The sequence below is a fragment of the Schistocerca gregaria genome, unplaced genomic scaffold, assembly GCF_023897955.1.
Source record: "Schistocerca gregaria isolate iqSchGreg1 unplaced genomic scaffold, iqSchGreg1.2 ptg000950l, whole genome shotgun sequence".
Lineage (NCBI taxonomy): Eukaryota > Metazoa > Arthropoda > Insecta > Orthoptera > Acrididae > Schistocerca > Schistocerca gregaria.
The window spans coordinates 30,001-37,500 of NW_026062303.1; the positions used below are offsets into that span (position 1 = coordinate 30,001).

The following is a 7,500-nucleotide window of genomic DNA, read 5'->3' on the forward strand; positions in this document are numbered from 1 at the left end:
TGTCCCTTAACCTAACTCAAGTTGTCCCTTAACCTAACTCAAGTTGTCCCTTAACCTAACTCAAGTTGTCCCTTAACCTAACTCAAGTTGTCCCTTAACCTAACTCAAGTTGTCCCTTAACCTAACCCACGTTGTCCCTTAACCTAACCCACGTTGTCCCTTAACCTAACCCACGTTGTCCCTTAACCTAACCCACGTTGTCCCTTAACCTAACCCACGTTGTCCCTTAACCTAACCCACGTTGTCCCTTAACCTAACCCACGTTGTCCCTTAACCTAACCCACGTTGTCCCTTAACCTAACCCACGTTGTCCCTTAACCTAACCCACGTTGTCCCTTAACCTAACCCACGTTGTCCCTTAACCTAACCCACGTTGTCCCTTAACCTAACCCACGTTGTCCCTTAACCTAACCCACGTTGTCCCTTAACCTAACCCACGTTGTCCCTTAACCTAACCCACGTTGTCCCTTAACCTAACCCACGTTGTCCCTTAACCTAACCCACGTTGTCCCTTAACCTAACCCACGTTGTCCCTTAACCTAACCCACGTTGTCCCTTAACCTAACCCACGTTGTCCCTTAACCTAACCCACGTTGTCCCTTAACCTAACCCACGTTGTCCCTTAACCTAACCCACGTTGTCCCTTAACCTAACCCACGTTGTCCCTTAACCTAACCCACGTTGTCCCTTAACCTAACCCACGTTGTCCCTTAACCTAACCCACGTTGTCCCTTAACCTAACCCACGTTGTCCCTTAACCTAACCCACGTTGTCCCTTAACCTAACCCACGTTGTCCCTTAACCTAACCCACGTTGTCCCTTAACCTAACCCACGTTGTCCCTTAACCTAACCCACGTTGTCCCTTTGCCTAACATAGTTCACTGCTCGGAATCTCTGGTGTCGTTGTTATCCTCATGTAGATGTCTTGCGAGTGTTGCTTACTTTCCACATATTCCCGCTATCCACTGTCAATTGTACTGCAATAGGACTATATCGCCCCCCCCCCCCTCCCTCTGTCCCCCTCTTTGTGTCTCTGTCCTCTCAAGCTGGTCGGTCTGGCGTTTGAGTGTTAAATGAGCCTCGCAGCTGTTCAGTTGCATTCAGATGTCGACGCCCTCAGTGTACGTCGTGGTATGGTCTGTGTCCATTGTCCGCTGATGTCGTACGCGTAACCCACACGCTGTACCGATCATCGGTCGTTACGTACAGAGTGAAGTAGTGTGATACGTGTGACCGTACGCTGGCTGTGCCCAACGGTGTCGAATCTCAATTTCCATATGATGTGCTCGATGCTACTTGTCTCGTCTCCCAATAACAGCTAGGTTGCACTGTGGTACGCCGTAGAGGCGTGTGGGAGGAACGTACGAACGCATTGTATGTCACCCTGGGTCGCTGGGGGTGGTGGTGCGGTGAGTCAGGTCAGGTCAGGTCAGCGTGAGCCGTCTGATGTAGTGACGCGTGTATTCCGACTTTGTCGTATTGCCTCACACAAAGTGCTACCCTGGTGGACCGCGTTCCATATCTGGGACATGCCGCAGATGCCGGTTGACAGTGGATCGCGGAAGGGACATCGCATACGTGCGCGGGCCACCTTCCACGTGTTCTCTTCTGCACATGTCGCAGTGTGTATGTGGTCTGATGTAGCGTGTCGTGACACATGACATCCTGGCATGCAAGAATTGTTGAATTCGCAAATGTAGGTGGACATCTACGTTTACTGCCCAAGATACGCAAATGAACTGGAAATCCGTTGTTGAGCGGTTGTTCACGCTGGAGGTGAATCTGTGATGGCGACGATCGGTACAGCTATTAACCGGTTGTTTCAGCGGTACCCGCCACATCCACACACGTGACTAGGCCCATGTGGGTATGAAGCGATACGCGGCGGTGGCTTGGTGGGACTGTTCCCGGCCGGTGAAGGGGGGCCGCCCGGCGTGTTGGCCGCGCGCTGCGTGGGCGCACGCGCAACAGGCGGCTGGTGGGGGGCGCCGAGTGGCAGGAGCGCCAGCCGACGGGCCCGGCAGGCGGCGCAGCTACGCTGCGGCGCACCCTGCACGCGGCGCCTGGCGGCCAAAGTTGGTTCAGCCGAGCCCGGTGCGAAGCGCGGTGGACATCTGCAGTGTGCTGGTCTGATTGAGGACTGTGTGCGTTGAGGATGCGCCGCCGCCTGGCACTCGGCGCCGCGACGCCGTCTGCTGCTCGGTCGCCCCAGCGGTTCTCGCAGGTGGTTTGTATCGCAGTTGTGCGGACGTGTTGGCGCGTGCGCTGTGCTGGGAGAGTTCGCTTCTGCACCCAAGTGGGGCTTTGCCCTTGTGTGGCGCTGGCGTTGGAGCTGCCGGTCACCATAGGTGGCGCGTGTTGTCTCCCGCCGGCAATGCCACGACAGCACGCTCCCGGGCCTCTGTCGGCAGCGGCAAGCTCAGTTGGGAGCAAGGGTGTTCTCACTAAAACCGTCTACTCGCCTAACTCCGGGCGATTGCGCCTCTCTCGAAACCGACCAAGTACCTAGGACGGCGCTGCGCGCCGCCGGGACCTGAGAGGGTTTCGAGGTGTATCGTGCAGGGGAGCTCGGCCTCCTCCTGTTTGCAGAATAATTGAGCGGACGCTTGCGTGTTCGCGCGGGCCCCCGGGACACACTCCCGGGCGGCCGGCTGCTCAGCTCTAGTTGACGCAGCTCCCTGGTTGATCCTGCCAGTAGTCATATGCTTGTCTCAAAGATTAAGCCATGCATGTCTCAGTACAAGCCGCATTAAGGTGAAACCGCGAATGGCTCATTAAATCAGTTATGGTTCCTTAGATCGTACCCACGTTACTTGGATAACTGTGGTAATTCTAGAGCTAATACATGCAAACAGAGTCCCGACCAGAGATGGAAGGGACGCTTTTATTAGATCAAAACCAATCGGATTGGCTTGTCTGGTCCGTTTGCCTTGGTGACTCTGAATAACTTTGGGCTGATCGCACGGTCCTCGTACCGGCGACGCATCTTTCAAATGTCTGCCTTATCAACTGTCGATGGTAGGTTCTGCGCCTACCATGGTTGTAACGGGTAACGGGGAATCAGGGTTCGATTCCGGAGAGGGAGCCTGAGAAACGGCTACCACATCCAAGGAAGGCAGCAGGCGCGCAAATTACCCACTCCCGGCACGGGGAGGTAGTGACGAAAAATAACGATACGGGACTCATCCGAGGCCCCGTAATCGGAATGAGTACACTTTAAATCCTTTAACGAGTATCTATTGGAGGGCAAGTCTGGTGCCAGCAGCCGCGGTAATTCCAGCTCCAATAGCGTATATTAAAGTTGTTGCGGTTAAAAAGCTCGTAGTTGGATTTGTGTCCCACGCTGTTGGTTCACCGCCCGTCGGTGTTTAACTGGCATGTATCGTGGGACGTCCTGCCGGTGGGGCGAGCCGAAGGGGTGCTTTCGCGTCCCGAGGCGGACCCCGTTTAAATCCTACCAGGGTGCTCTTTGTTGAGTGTCTCGGTGGGCCGGCACGTTTACTTTGAACAAATTAGAGTGCTTAAAGCAGGCAAGCCCGCCTGAATACTGTGTGCATGGAATAATGGAATAGGACCTCGGTTCTATTTTGTTGGTTTTCGGAACCCGAGGTAATGATTAATAGGGACAGGCGGGGGCATTCGTATTGCGACGTTAGAGGTGAAATTCTTGGATCGTCGCAAGACGAACAGAAGCGAAAGCATTTGCCAAGTATGTTTTCATTAATCAAGAACGAAAGTTAGAGGTTCGAAGGCGATCAGATACCGCCCTAGTTCTAACCATAAACGATGCCAGCCAGCGATCCGCCGCAGTTCCTCCGATGACTCGGCGGGCAGCCTCCGGGAAACCAAAGCTTTTGGGTTCCGGGGGAAGTATGGTTGCAAAGCTGAAACTTAAAGGAATTGACGGAAGGGCACCACCAGGAGTGGAGCCTGCGGCTTAATTTGACTCAACACGGGAAACCTCACCAGGCCCGGACACCGGAAGGATTGACAGATTGATAGCTCTTTCTTGATTCGGTGGGTGGTGGTGCATGGCCGTTCTTAGTTGGTGGAGCGATTTGTCTGGTTAATTCCGATAACGAACGAGACTCTAGCCTGCTAACTAGTCGCGTGACATCCTTCGTGCTGTCAGCGATTACTTTTCTTCTTAGAGGGACAGGCGGCTTCTAGCCGCACGAGATTGAGCAATAACAGGTCTGTGATGCCCTTAGATGTTCTGGGCCGCACGCGCGCTACACTGAAGGAATCAGCGTGTCTTCCTAGGCCGAAAGGTCGGGGTAACCCGCTGAACCTCCTTCGTGCTAGGGATTGGGGCTTGCAATTGTTCCCCATGAACGAGGAATTCCCAGTAAGCGCGAGTCATAAGCTCGCGTTGATTACGTCCCTGCCCTTTGTACACACCGCCCGTCGCTACTACCGATTGAATGATTTAGTGAGGTCTTCGGACTGGTACGCGGCATCGACTCTGTCGTTGCCGATGCTACCGGAAAGATGACCAAACTTGATCATTTAGAGGAAGTAAAAGTCGTAACAAGGTTTCCGTAGGTGAACCTGCGGAAGGATCATTACCGACTAGACTGCATGTCTTTCGATGTGCGTGTCGTGTCGCGCAACACGCTACCTGTACGGCAGTGGCCGTGCGCCGCGTGCGGAACCACGCGTGCCTCTCAAAACTAGCGGAAGTGTTGTTGTTGTTGTTGTTGTGTGGTACGAGCGCTGAAGCTCTGGAGCGGCTGGCCTGCGGTACCTGGCGCCTGGCGCCGGTTTTGAATGACGTTCGCCCGAGTGCCTGTCCGCTCCGGTGTGGAGCCGTACGACGCCCATCGGCTGTGAGGCCGTTGGACACAAAAAAAATAGTGGAACAGGGGCCGTCAGACGCCTCAGTCCCGCAAATGCTACTGTCTTGAAAGAGACAGTGGGAGACTGAAAAGGAAAAGATCACCCAGGACGGTGGATCACTCGGCTCGTGGGTCGATGAAGAACGCAGCAAATTGCGCGTCGACATGTGAACTGCAGGACACATGAACATCGACGTTTCGAACGCACATTGCGGTCCATGGATTCCGTTCCCGGGCCACGTCTGGCTGAGGGTCGGCTACGTATACTGAAGCGCGCGGCGTTTGTCCCGCTTCGGAGACGTGGGAGTGTCGTGGTCGCCTGTGACACTAGATCGCGTGTTAACGTGCGATGCGCGCCCGTCGCCTGGCGGTTCGCATACCGGTACTTCTCGGTAGCGTGCACAGCCGGCTGGCGGTGTGGCGTGCGACACCTCGTACAACGACCTCAGAGCAGGCGAGACTACCCGCTGAATTTAAGCATATTACTAAGCGGAGGAAAAGAAACTAACAAGGATTCCCCCAGTAGCGGCGAGCGAACAGGGAAGAGTCCAGCACCGAACCCCGCAGGCTGCCGCCTGTCGTGGCATGTGGTGTTTGGGAGGGTCCACTACCCCGACGCCTCGCGCCGAGCCAAGTCCAACTTGAATGAGGCCACGGCCCGTAGAGGGTGCCAGGCCCGTAGCGGCGGTGCGAGCGTCGGCGGGACCTCTCCTTCGAGTCGGGTTGCTTGAGAGTGCAGCTCCAAGTGGGTGGTAAACTCCATCTGAGACTAAATATGACCACGAGACCGATAGCGAACAAGTACCGTGAGGGAAAGTTGAAAAGAACTTTGAAGAGAGAGTTTCAAAAGTACGTGAAACCGTTCTGGGGTAAACGTGAGAAGTCCGAAAGGTCGAACGGGTGAGATTCAACGCCCATCCGGCCACTGGCCCCCGCCCTCGGCAGATGGGGCCGGCCGCCCGCGCGGAGCAATCCGCGGCGGGGGTCGTGTCCGGTTGCCTTTCCACTCGCCGCGGGGTGGGGCCGTTCCGGTGTGCGGTGGGCCGCACTTCTCCCCTAGTAGGACGTCGCGACCCGCTGGGTGCCGGCCTACGCCCGGGTGCGCAGCCTGTCCTTCCGCGGGCCTCGGTTCGCGTCTGTTGGGCAGAGCCCCGGTGTCCTGGCTGGCTGCTCGGCGGTATATCTGGAGGAGTCGATTCGCCCCTTTGGGCGCTCGGGCTCCCGGCAAGCGCGCGCGGTTCTTCCCGGATGACGGACCTACCTGGCCCGGCCCCGGACCCGCGCCGCTGTTGGCTCGGGATGCTCTCGGGCGGAATAATCGCTCCCGTCAGCGGCGCTTCAGCTTTGGACAATTTCACGACCCGTCTTGAAACACGGACCAAGGAGTCTAAACATGTGCGCGAGTCATTGGGCTGTACGAACCCTAAAGGCGTAATGAAAGTGAAGGTCTCGCCTTGCGCGGGCCGAGGGAGGATGGGGCTTCCCCGCCCTTCACGGGGCGGCGGCCTCCGCACTCCCGGGGCGTCTCGTCCTCATTGCGAGGTGAGGCGCACCTAGAGCGTACACGTTGGGACCCGAAAGATGGTGAACTATGCCTGGCCAGGACGAAGTCAGGGGAAACCCTGATGGAGGTCCGTAGCGATTCTGACGTGCAAATCGATCGTCGGAGCTGGGTATAGGGGCGAAAGACTAATCGAAACCATCTAGTAGCTGTTCCCTCCGAAGTTTCCCCTCAGGATAGCTGGTGCTCGTACGAGTCTCATCCGGTAAAGCGAATGATTAGAGGCCTTGGGGGCCGAAACGACCTCAACCTATTCTCAAACTTTAAATGGGTGAGATCTCCGGCTTGCTTGATATGCTGAAGCCGCGAGGCAAACGACTCGGATCGGAGTGCCAAGTGGGCCACTTTTGGTAAGCAGAACTGGCGCTGTGGGATGAACCAAACGCCGAGTTAAGGCGCCCGAATCGACGCTCATGGGAAACCATGAAAGGCGTTGGTTGCTTAAGACAGCAGGACGGTGGCCATGGAAGTCGGAATCCGCTAAGGAGTGTGTAACAACTCACCTGCCGAAGCAACTAGCCCTGAAAATGGATGGCGCTGAAGCGTCGTGCCTATACTCGGCCGTCAGTCTGGCAGTCATGGCCGGTCCTCGCGGCCGGCCGCGAAGCCCTGACGAGTAGGAGGGTCGCGGCGGTGGGCGCAGAAGGGTCTGGGCGTGAGCCTGCCTGGAGCCGCCGTCGGTGCAGATCTTGGTGGTAGTAGCCAAATACTCCAGCGAGGCCCTGGAGGGCTGACGCGAGAAGGGTTTCGTGTGAACAGCCGTTGCACACGAGTCAGTCGATCTAAGCCCTAGGAGAAATCCGATGTTTATGGGGGCCGTCATAGCATGATGCACTTTGTGCTGGCCCCCGTATGGGCGAAAGGGAATCCGGTTCCTATTCCGGAACCCGGCAGCGGAACCGATATAAGTCGGGCCCCTCTTTTAGAGATGCTCGTCGGGGTAACCCAAAAGGACCCGGAGACGCCGTCCGGGAGATCGGGGAAGAGTTTCTTTTCTGCATGAGCGTTCGAGTTCCCTGGAATCCTCTAGCAGGGAGATAGGGTTTGGAACGCGAAGAGCACCGCAGTTGCGGCGGTGTCCCCGATCTTCCCCTCGGACC

The 7,500-nt window shown here is 56.5% G+C and overlaps 3 non-coding genes across 3 annotated transcripts in view; all 3 read left to right on the plus strand.

Moving 5' to 3' along the window:
* Window positions 1-2,676: 2,676 nt before the first annotated feature.
* LOC126325959 (small subunit ribosomal RNA) lies at window positions 2,677-4,569 on the plus strand. The gene has a single exon (XR_007560430.1). It is a non-coding gene; the product is annotated as a small subunit ribosomal RNA (ribosomal RNA).
* Window positions 4,570-4,940: 371 nt separating this feature from the next.
* Window positions 4,941-5,095, plus strand: LOC126325968 (5.8S ribosomal RNA). The gene has a single exon (XR_007560439.1). It is a non-coding gene; the product is annotated as a 5.8S ribosomal RNA (ribosomal RNA).
* Window positions 5,096-5,279: 184 nt separating this feature from the next.
* The window catches only part of LOC126325966 (large subunit ribosomal RNA), a 4,227-nt gene continuing 2,006 nt past the window's right edge, over window positions 5,280-7,500 (plus strand). The window contains exon 1 of the ribosomal RNA XR_007560437.1: window positions 5,280-7,500. This exon is cut by the window's right edge and continues 2,006 nt beyond it. This is a non-coding gene — a ribosomal RNA (large subunit ribosomal RNA).